This window comes from Sorex fumeus, unplaced genomic scaffold, assembly GCF_029834395.1.
Source record: "Sorex fumeus unplaced genomic scaffold, SorFum_2.1 ptg000035l, whole genome shotgun sequence".
Taxonomy (NCBI): Eukaryota; Metazoa; Chordata; class Mammalia; order Eulipotyphla; family Soricidae; genus Sorex; species Sorex fumeus.
Genome location: NW_026606092.1, coordinates 2,299,561 through 2,312,059, shown reverse-complemented (window position 1 = coordinate 2,312,059; position 12,499 = coordinate 2,299,561). Strand labels below are relative to the sequence as shown.

Genomic DNA, 12,499 nt, shown 5'->3' with positions numbered 1-12,499 from the left:
TCAACCCTCCCCCCTCTTTTTCCTTTTTCCTTTTTAGTAACTTTGGGACTATGAAGTTTTAACCTGAGAAACTTAGAGGAAGGAATAATCTGCCTTTTACTGAGCTGGGAAGATTTCTGATGGGGCCCATTTGGAACTATTTTGATTTTCTTGGAAGAATACAAAAATGGGTATTATTAGAAAATACACTTTATCCTATCTCCTTCAAACTATGGAATATAGACTTTTCATTTTTTAAATATGAATGTTGTCATGTTTCACATTATTGATCAGAAGCATACTTTTTCTGAAAAGCAGTTACTGACAAACTTATTTGCTTGGAAAAATGAAAAACAAAACAAAACTTTGACAAAAAAAGATGATATATTTGTTCTTTATTCATAAGTTTTGCCCTTTTGACATTTGCCATTGACATTTCTAGTTGGAGCTGAAATACAGGCATTTTCCTAAATCAAGTAATTTCCCTCATCACTTCCTCTGGCAAGGATATTTGCAAAGCTTGCTATGGGGCCAGTCTGGTCTAAGCTTGACCAGGATCTGAAATAGATAGCAGAGATATCATGTCGCCGGTCCCATCTTGCCAATTGACCTCAATTTTACTGTTCTCTCTCCAGGTAATCATACTCTCTCCTTGAAAAATAAATCTAAGTGACTCAAACACATTTATAATCTTTTTTCTTCAATTTCTTTCTCTGGTAAATCATTCCATGTTTATTACTCTCTTTCTGTGAAATGGTTCTGCCTGAACTATTCATTTATTTTCATTTTCTGAAATGTTAAAATATCTTCTCTTTTTCAGATTCCTTTAAAAGCCATTTCATCACTCTCTATCATAAATATGAAAATCAACATCAACATGATCTTCATCATCGTCAAATTGAACTTGTTAACAAGGAATTGATGTGGTTGGTGATTTACTTCAGGACACCAATGATAAACTTTAAAAGTTTTCCTTTTTTGTCTTAGTACTTGAATGATTAGTTGGTGAGAATAATACTATTTTTCTTAATAACGTGGAAAATTCATGTGGCAGTGAGCACACTGTTATTAATCTGTGCTCACTTTAATCTTTTTCCAACTTTACCCACTTAATTTGAAGTATTTTCATTTTACTTACTTTATTTGATGAATCTTCATTTTACTTTTGCTTAAACATTTCACAAACATATTTCTCTTGTTTCTTTTTTCAGTTTCTTCTTTCTTCTGTTGTCTTTATTCATAACAAACATATTACTTCTTTTTATTTTACCACTCATTTATCTTCTATTTATTTTACTTCTTTTACTGTTACTAAGCAGGTAATTAACTATTTAGATAGTTGATATTGTAAACACGTTTCCCACATGTAAGCAAAAGAAATAAGCATTTTCTCTACACAACAGAAAATTTGCTATTCACAGAAATGTATTTCAAAAATGGGAAAATGTGAGCAAAGACAGAACTTGTTTTCTAAGTCAAAAGTTCCTTTTCAGTTCTTTTCCTTTACTTCATCCACTGGAATCAATGTACATGCTAATTTCCCCCATAAATCAATAGCTCCATGTGTTTAAAGAACTGTTCCTGTGTTTCTAAACTATAGAAAAATCTGATTTAGCCATTTCACAGTGGAGGCTGAACTGGGTAGTCCCTTTAACCTTTTAATAATCATCAACTGGCCATCCTTTGGCTTCTTTCTACTTGCAAATCTCATGTCTTTGACACAAATTGAGCTGGAACATATTCATTTCTACTCCAAAAGGTCTCAGGTGCTCTTCTATCAGTTTAAATCGTCTGCTATTTATTTTTTTTAGAAAATCCTTAGCATTTCTGGATTCTGGTGGTGTCCTTGCCCAATGATGCCAAAAATAAGTTTGTCATCTTTTAAAAATTTTCATAAAATGGGTAAAAAGTGTGGGTATCTTCCTCATGCAGAGGTCATGCCAATCTTTGCTACAGCATTCCAATTTTAGTATGCATTCACCAAAATGAAAACAGTGAGTTTTTTAACTGTTATTGGTATGCAGTGGCTCTGTATTTCTTGGGTTTCTAGTTTCACTATGTATTTTTTTAGTTGTCCCTATCATTTCAATGGAGGCATGAAAAAATAAATTTGAATTGGATTTATTAAATCATTTTAATTGTCATGTGCATGCCTGATTTTAAACACTTTCCTAGCAAGATATCCATATCACCTTATTTTTATATTTCCTGAGAGATACTCAATATAAATTAGAAGTCATAAAATAAACAATCAAATTTTGTAACAATAACTCTAAATAATTATTTTATTAAATAAAATTTTGATAAATAATAGGAAATACTTAAGCAAGGTCAGAGAGATATTTTCATCGATAAGGAGATTGCCTTGCATGTGGTTAACCTGAGTTCAATCCCTGATACTGTAAATAATTTTTGTACTGTCTAGGTGAAGAAAGATGGGAAATGATAGAGTAAAACATAACAACAGTTAAAGGATAAATGTTAACTCTCACTAAGGTGACAAAAGAAAGTTTTATTTGATTTCAGAGTAAAACAAGTAGTTAAATATTTTATTAGGAAAATCTTTTAAAACTAGCAGAGATTGATAGCCTCAAGGTGCAATGAGTGTTCCTCAGTGTCAGGGCAAGAGTGAGGCTTGCAGAACATCTGGAGTGGAGGATGAAATGATCAATTCATTAAAATTTGTAGTTGTATTCACTTTATTTTTCTTATTGATTTTAGGCCACACCTGGCAGTGGCCAGGGCTTACTCCCATTTCTGTCCTCAGTGATAACTCCTGGCAGGGTTCTAGGGATCCTATGGACAACTTGGGATCGAACCTGGGTTTACCAGATGCAAGGCAAGTACTCTACCTGCTATTCTATCTCTCCAACCCCTGTATTACTAAAACCTACCGTGTGAATTCAGAATATACATGCACACAATTTACAATTTAAGCAGGCACAAACTTGGGGGACAGGACCATAATCAGAAAGGTTAGAGATTAGGGGGAAAGCATTTTGGTGAAGAGACATGGACAAGACATAGGTGTAGGAGCATAGAAGGACCATAACTGAGCCCCAGATTCAGTGGCACAAAGGGGATTGTGTAATTTAATATTAGAATGAACAGCTGTCACAAAAATTGTGGAGAATATTAAATATCAGTAAGGCATGCATAAATAACAGTCAGGCATGCCTAAATAACAGTAAGGCATTTGATTTCTGACTTTCACCTCATGTGCTACTTTTAGCATCTCCTTAATAGATGATCTCATTAATTTCCATATCACCTAAATTAGCTGTTTCTTTGTTGGCCCGACATTGATATGTTCCCCACAAAAGAGTCATTGTGATTTTTTTCAGACATAAATGGAAGCATTCTACTGCTTTGCTCAAAATTTCAAATAAGATCCTAATTTCTATAAGTTTCTATATAATTTTTCATCTATCTTCCGAGTCTCATTTTACATCATTGTGGCCTTTTCATTCTAATACACAAGCCACATTGGTTAATCCTTTTGTTTCTACTTATATCTGTACTCTCTTTCCTTCCATAGTATCAATGCATAGCTGTGTTCCCCTCTGCTTTACTTTTTCTCCGATGACCTAATACTTACCTGCATATCATCCATGTATCTGTTATGATATGTCCTTATAGTCTCTCTCTGTATATAAATGTACATATATATAAATATATGTACATATATAAACATATGCATTTGAGAATGAGTCATATAGATAATAAGTGCATGTGCTTACATATGTATGTATAAACACATTGATTAGTTTATAGACTACTTTGACAAAAATCCTTTGGCTCCTCACCCCAACTTTTGATAGTCAGAAACAAACTGGTAGATGGAATGAATAAGATTAGAAAAAATGTGAATTTTGAGACTGACACACAAGGACAGTAGACACAAGAGTCAGGAAGATTGCTCCATAGCTGGAAGCCTCCCTCAAGAGAAGGGAGAGAAGGCACTGGAATAGAGAAGGAATCACTAAGAAAATGATGATTGAAGGGATTGGCCGGGATGGGGATTTGGGGGTTGTGTGCTGAAAGTAGATAAAGGAAAAAACATGATAACCTCTCAGTATCTGTTTTGCAAACCATAATGCCGAGAGAAAGAGAGAGAGAGAGAGAGAGAGAGAGAGAGAGAGAGAGAGAGAGAGAAATTGTCTGACATGGAGGCAGGGGAAGGGTTGGGAGTTATACTGGGGAGATTGGTGGTGGGGAATGTGCACTGGTGGAGGAATGGGTGTTTGATCATTGTATGATAGTAATCAAACATGAAAGCTTATAACTGTATCCAACAGTGATTCAATAAAATAAAATAAAATAAAATAAATAATATAAAATGCGATTTCACTGATGACTTCACACTGATTCTAAGTGCCAAATCAAGGATTCTACTACTTTCATTTGGCTTAAAAATACAGTGATTTTTTCTATTCTGTAGCCCAGGGAGGCAAAGATAAGTTTCAAGGAAAAAGGCAATGTAGAATTTGAAAGGAGAGACAATAGCACCTCACCTCTTGTTTTGCAAAGAAAAAAAGTACAGCAACTAGAAGGTCAGTAATAACTGCTGACAGTAGAGAGAATTAACAGTTCATCTGTTGAACCAAAACATTCACTAAATCCCTGCCTTGTGCAAAGCATTACCTAGGGCAAAATCAGCAATAAACGATGGATCCTATTCCCTAAGATAGACTTTTCAAATCACGTTAGTAGAAGTCAAATTAAATAAGGACAAGAAAGAGTGCTGAAGAAAGAGAAAGAGCACACACAGGTCAGTCTTCTGCATATCAGACTGTGAATGAAAAACTCAGAAGAGCAGCAGGTGAAATAAAGGTTGTATTCAAGATTCAAGGCAACCAGCAATTAGGTGGGTCTCTGCATTCCCAGCCTGACATTGTTCTGTGGACTTGCCAGTTTACATTAAGAAATTTACATTTTCACCCAAGGCCTTCAGTTATCAGCATTTCAGCACTGTCATCAGATTGACTTTTCCTAAGGCCTTCTTCTGGGAGCACATGTCAATTTTGAAAGCATGATGGAAGGGATGATGTTGACTCAGAAAATACCTTTGAAAGATTGATGCTCTTGCTGCCTCAAGTTGCCAGAATGACATGTTAAACCAGAGCCTCTTCGTCTGCATGATCAAAATGAACTATCTCATCTTACTTTGGAGGAGTCAGTTATCACCCATACATGCTTACTTAATGAATTTCCTTTAATCCAAATATATTGATAAATAAGTGAATATATATATATATAAATTAATGGATCCAGAAATAACAACATTAGCTCTGAGATATAATTCAGTGGTTCTCAGCATTTGATGTGCATCTAATTTTTTGGCTGGCTACTATCAGGCACCACTTCAAAGTAATAAAATTATTATATGTGAATGCAGTGTCATTCCTAGGTTGTGAAATCCTTCAGGTGATGTTCTTGGGCATCAGGGTTAAGCGCCATTGACTCAAAATTAGAGGAATGTAGATATGTAGGTTGGCTATTAATCTCTGCTTCACTCACTCATGCTGTGACTTTATATAAATTACCTGCTCCATTGGGTTTAATTTTCTTCTTCTAGAAATTGCCTTTGGCCTTAATGTCCCTTTTCTGTCCCTCTGTCAATGGAACTAAATGTTCTACAAATACCATACAGTTTTAAAAGTTTATGGTTTCTAAGTGACCACAAGAGGCTCAATAGAACTACTTGATGCTGAGGTCATAAAAAGATCTCAGGATAAAAGGTATTAAATTTATTAAGAGATGATAGATTGCCTAAGGCAGAGGTGGGGAACCTTTATTTATGACAAGGACCATTTGGATATATGTAACACATCCACTGGCAATGCAAAATTATCAACTTAAAAGTCTAGACAGCTCTTTGGCCAAACACTTAATTACAATACTGCAGTTCTCAAAATATTGGTGAAAGGACCTGAGATGGAACATTGTATGACTGATACCCAATCAGAAAGAAATTTATACGTGTGTATCTCATACGATTCAATTGCTAAAAAGATAAAAAGACAGAAAAAATAGGGAAGGATGGGAGGACACATTTATTGGTGATGGGAAATATACAGTGGTGAAGGAACTGAGGTTGGAACATTGTATAACTGAAACACATTCATGAACATGTTTGTAACTGTGTATCTCACTGTGATTCAATAAAAAATATTTTTAATGGTGGAGTGATAGTACAAAGGAAAACACTGATTTAAAATCCAGTAATATATTAAGTTTTAAAAAAATGCTGAAAACAAAACAAAACAAAAAAGCCCCCACTAAATGATTTTCCACGCCTTCTATGGCCTTCAGGCAGTATCTTCCCATCCCTGGCCCAAGGTGAAAGACAGAAAATGTCTGGTAAAGAGCCAGAGATACAGCATGAGCAACAGAGCAGGAAGTACAGGAAGAAAGTGCCAAACTTCCCAAATGTCAACCCTCCATAGACTTAGGAAGAAAATAATAATGAAAAAAGAGCTCAATTACTTTATAAAGCAGCACAGTCACAGAGAAATTTTATGATCAGACAATATTAGTGGACTTGCTTTAAAATTTCCATTCTAAATATCTATTAAAATATACAAACACTCTTCACTCCTCATGCTGTGCTGATCTTGTCCCAAACCCAGGTCAGTTCATCCTCTGGTACCTGAACCCGGCACTTGGATCTCTCCCTACTGGAGTCTTCCAGACACCTGGAGACAACAAAAAGAATCCAGAATTCTCTGTTGATACTACTCACCTAAAGGACCTCTCTGACATAGAATTCATATACGAAGTCATGAAAATGTTCAATCAACTCAATGAAACAGTCAGACAGATATCCAGTAACATGACAGAAAAAATCGACAAATTATGCGAGGAAATGAGAGCAGAAATGCCACGATTAAAAGATTCCGTAGATGAAATGGAAAAACTCAGTCTCTTCTCTCAACAATAGAATGACCACAGCCAAAGAAAGAATCAATGAGCTGGAAGATCAGCTGAACCAAGCCAACACACAACAACAGTGGCAAGGGACCTCAAAATAGCTCAAGAACGAATCAGAGTCCTAGGAGATAATTCCAAGAGGAACAACATTAGAATCATTGGACTACTGAAAGCCTAGGGAAACAATCCCAACAACAACAACAAAAAAACACGGTCAAACAAATCATTGCTGAAAAATTCCCAGAGCTCCACAATGCAGCCATTCAGGTTCAAAGAGCCCGAAGGGTACCAGCTAAAAGAGACCCTAACAAAAACACTCCAAGACATATCATTGTTAGAATGATTGATGCTGCCAGTAGACATACAATACTGCAAGCAGCAAGGGCAAAGAAGGAAATCACATACAAAGGAGCACCCTTTAGATTCACAGCAGATCTATCAGAGGAAACCCTCCAAGCCTGAAGGCAGTGGCAAGATATAGCGAAAAACCTCACTGAAATAAATGCTTCACCAAGAATACTCTATCTGGCTAAACTATCACTCAAAATCGAAGGAACGGTACACTATTTTCTAGACAAACATCAGCTCAGGAACTTCATTGATTCAAAACCAAACCTAAAACAAGGGATAAAGGAACTACTATACCACAAGAAAAACCCTACAACCACAACAGACCCTCAAAGAAAGATGACAGAAAACCCCATAACAATAATCTCTCTCAATGTCAACGGTCTAAATTCACCAATTAAGAGACACATAGTGGCAAAATGGATTCAGAGACAGAATCCAACATTCTGCTGCCTACAAGAAACCGATCTCAACAGCCAGAGCAAACACAGACTCAAAGTCAAAGGATGGAAAACACTTCTGCAAGCAAACAGCTCCCTCAGAAAAGCTGGGGTGGCCATACTAGTATCTGACAGCATTAATTTCATGTTGAAAAAGATTAGAAGTGACAGCGAAGGCTATTTTCTCTTCATCAAGGGATATGTACAACAGGAAGAAATCATACTCTTGAATGTATATGCACCTAATGAGGGAACAGCTAAATATTTAAAACAACTGCTAACAGATTTTAAGGAGGACATTGCTAGCAACACAATAGTAGCTGGAGATTTCAACATCACCTTATTTCCTCTCGATAGATCAACAGGAACAAAATTCAGCAAGGAAACATTGGCATTGAAAGAAGAAATTGAAGAAAAAGGGCTTATAGACATATATAGGGCTTTACAACCCAAAAAGAAAGAATACACATTCTTTTCCAGTGCACACGGAACATTTTTCAAAATATAATATGTCCTAGGCCATAAAACATACCTAAATACAATCAGGAGGATAGAAATAGTATCAACAATCTTTTCAGACCATGATGCACTGAGAATAGAAGTGAATCAAAGACAGACACGGAGAACCAAATCAAACACTTGGAAATTAAACAACTCAATGCTGAACAACGAGTGGGTCAGGAAGGAAATCAAAGAAGAAATCAAAAGGTACTTAGAAACTAAAGAGAATGAAGACACGAGCTACCAGAATTTATGGGATGCAGCAAAAGCTGTTTCAATGGGAAAATTTATAGTTCTGCAAGCATACCTTAAGATGGAAGAAAGGATGCACATAAACAACTTGACTTCACAGCTCAAGATCTTAGAAAAGGATCATCAGAAAGAGCCCAAATTGGGCAGAAGAAAAGAGATCATAAAACTTAGAACAGATATCAACGACATCGAAACCAAAGAAACAATCCGAAATATCAATGAAACCAATAGCTTGTTCTTCGAGAAAATAAATAAGATAGATAAACCACTAGCAACACTCACAAAGAAACAAAGAGAGAGAACCCTAATAAATCAAATCAAAAATAAGAATGGGGATATCACAACAGAAACCAAAGAAATTCAAACGATCATCAGAGACTACTTTGAAAGACTGTATGCCAAGAAACAAGAGAACCTAGAAGAAATGGATAAATTCCTGGATTCCTATCATCTCCCAAAGCTAAATCAAGAAGATCTAGAGTACCTGAATAAACCTATTAACATCAAGGAAATTGAAACTGTAATCAAAAGTCTTCCCAAAAACAAAAGCCCAGGTCCAGACTGATTCACTAGCGAATTTTTCCAAACATTTAAAGAGGAACTACTGCTAGTTCTTCACAAGATTTTCCAGGAAATTTCAAAAACAGAAACTCTCTCAAACAGTTTCTATGAAGCCCATATCTCTCTAATACCAAAGGAAACAAAGACACCACAAGAAAAGAAAACTACAGGCCGATATCCCTGATGAACACAGATGAGAAGATTATCAACAAAATACTAGCAAATAGAATTTGGCAACTTATCAAAATATCATATACCATGACCAAGTGGCATTCATCATGGGGATGCAAGGATGGTTCAACATTCGAAATCAACCAACATAATCCATCATATCAACAAAAGAAAAGATAAAAAACATATGATCATATCAATAGATGCAGAGAAAGCATTTGAAAAGATCCAGCACCCATTTATGATGAAAACCCTCTCCAAAATGGGGATAGAGGGGACTTTCCTCAATGTAGTCAAAGACGTCTACCACAAGCCTACAGCAAACATCATCCTCAATGGGGAAAAACTGAGAGCCTTCCCTCTAAGATCAGGGACGAGACAAGGATGTCCACTCTCTCACTACTGTTCAATATAGTACGGGAAGTACTTGCAATAGCGATTGGGCAAGAAAAAGTTATTAAGGGCTTCCAGGTAGGGAAGGAAGAAACCAAGCTTTCACTATTTGCAGATGATATGATACTATACCTAGAGAACCCTAAAACCTCTACCAAAAAACTCCTAGAAACAATAGACTTGCACAGTAAAGTAGCAGGCTATAAAATCAATACCCAAAAATCCATAGCTTTCCGATAACTAAATAGTGAAAGAGAAGAAAGTGACATGAATAAAACAATCTCATTCACAATTTTGCCCCAGAAAATCAAGTACCTAAGAATCAGCTTAACTAAGGAAGTAAAGGACCTGTACAAAGAAATCTACAAAACACTACTTCAGGACATAAAAGAGGACAGGATGAAATTGAAAAATATCTCCTGCTCATGGATGGGGAGAATTAACATTGTCAAAATGGCAATACTTCCTAAAGCGCTTTACAAATTCAATGTGATCCCTATAAGGATACCCATGACATTCTTCAAAGAAATGGAGCAAACACTCCCGAAATTTATATGGAACAATAAGCCCCATGAATAGCTATAGGAATTCTTGGGAGAAAGAAAATGGGAGGAATCAACCTCCCTAACTTCAAGCTCAACTACAAATCAGTAATAATTAAAACAGCATGGTACTGGAACAAAGTCAGAGCTGTAGACCAATGGAACAGGGTTGAATATACTGACATCTCGTCCCAAGCATATGATCATCTAATCTTCGTTAAGGGGGCAAGAAAAGTCAAGTTGAGCAGGGAAAGCCTCTTTAATAAATTGTTCTGGCAAAACTGGATGGCTACATGCAAAAAAGTGGGCTCAGATCTCTGCCTAACGCCATGCACAAAAGTAATATCAAAATGGATTAAAGACCTCAACATTAGACAAGAATCCATAAAGTACATTGAAGACAAAGTTGGCAAAACCCTCCAAGATATTGAAGCTAATGGTATCTTCAAATATGCCATGCCACTGGCCAAGAGAGTGAAAACAGAAATAGATAAATGGGACTATCTTAAACTAAGAAGTTTCTGTGCCTCAAAAGAAACAGTGACCAAAATACAAAGACAGTCTACAGAGTGAGAAAGGATATTCATCAAATACACATCCGACAAGGGGTTGATATCAAGGATATACAAGGTACTAGTTGAACTCCACAAGAAGAAAACACCCAACCCCATCAAAAAAGGGTGTGTTGTAATTAACAGAAACTATCGCAAAGAAGAAATCCCAATGGCAAAAAGACACATGAGAAAATGCTCTACATCACAATCATCAGGGATATGCAGATCAAAACAACAATCAGGTATTATTTCACACCACAGAGATTGACCCACATACAAAAGAACAAAAGCAACTAGTGTTGGTGCGGATGTGGAGAGAAAGGGACCCTACTTCACTGCTGGTGGGAATGCCTACTGGTCCAACCCCTTTGGAAAATAGCATTGATAATTCTCAAAAAATTAGAATTTGATGTCCCATTTGACCTAGAAATACCACTCCTGGGAATATATACCAGAAAGGCAAAAAAGTATAGTCGAAGAGACATCTGCATTTGTTTGTTCATTGCAGCTCTCTTTACAATAGCCAGATTCTGGAAAAAAACCTGAGTGCCGAAGAACAGATGACTGGTTAAAGAAACTCTGGTACATTTACACAATGGAGTACTATGTAGCTGTTAGAAAATATGAAGTCATGAAATTTACATACAAGTGGTACTACATGGAAAGTCTCATGTTAAGCAAAATGAGTCAGAAAGAACGGGATAGATATAGAAAGATTGCATTCATCTGGGGAACATAAAGTAACAAAATCGGAGACTAACACCCAGGAGTGGCCAAGATTGATACCAGGAATTTTGCTCCATGACTTGGAGGCCAGCCACATGTGCTAGGGGAAAAGGAAGCTCAGATAGAGAAGGGAGCACCAAATAAAGGGTGTTGGGAGGATCCTTCCAGGATGGGAGAAGCATGCTGAAAGTAGACTATAGATCAACCATGATTGACACTCAATGCTTCTCTTGGAAGCCACAGGACCCAAAAGGAGAGAGAGAGAACAGAGGGGAATGCTCTGCCACAGAGGCAGGGTGGGATGGGGGGATCGGGAGGTGGGAGGGATGCTGGAGCCCATGGTGGTGGAGAATGGGCACTGGTGGAGGGATGAGTACTTGATCATTGTATAACTGAAACCCAAGGACAAAAATTTGTAAGTCTATAACTGTACCTCATGGTGTTTCACTAATAAAAAAGTAAAAAAATAATAAAAAAAATTTAACAATGCTTAATTAGGACAAATTTGAAGATATCCAAAATAAAATGTAAGCAAGGTAGGATAAAAGGAAAATTAAAGGCAAACTTAAAGCTAATTTAGGAAGTACTAAATAAATGAAAAATTAAAATTTCATAATTGATTTTAGAAGGTTTAGAAAGGAAAAGACCACTAAGATGAAAAGATCATATGAGTAGGCACTATTCCATGAAAATGAAAACAAAATATGAGTGTCAAGTTATTTTTACTTGTAATAACATGATCACTGTCACTGTCACTGTCCTCCCGTTTTTCATCGATATGCTTGAGCGGGCCCAGTAACATTGTGAGTAACATTACTGTGTTTGGTATATCGAATACACCACGCGTAGCTTGCAAGGCTTTACCATGTGGGCGAGATAGTCTCGGTAGCTTGCTAGGCTCCCCGAGAGGGGCAGAGGAATCGAACTTAGGGCAGCCATGTTGGCGGCGTGCAAGGGTACCCACTGTGCTATCACTCCAGCCCAATAACATGATAAATAAAGCAAATATGAATTATTCATGTAGTTAACCAAGTTGAGAAATATAATTTTTATCACTGTTTGACATTCAGTAAAATCTGAGAAGTCAAAATTAGAATAT

At 36.5% G+C, this 12,499-nt stretch overlaps 1 pseudogene; it reads right to left on the bottom strand.

Moving 5' to 3' along the window:
• Positions 1-1,872: 1,872 nt before the first annotated feature.
• LOC130026993 (uncharacterized) lies at positions 1,873-1,970 on the bottom strand (annotated as a pseudogene).
• Between the last annotated feature and the right edge of the window lie 10,529 nt (positions 1,971-12,499).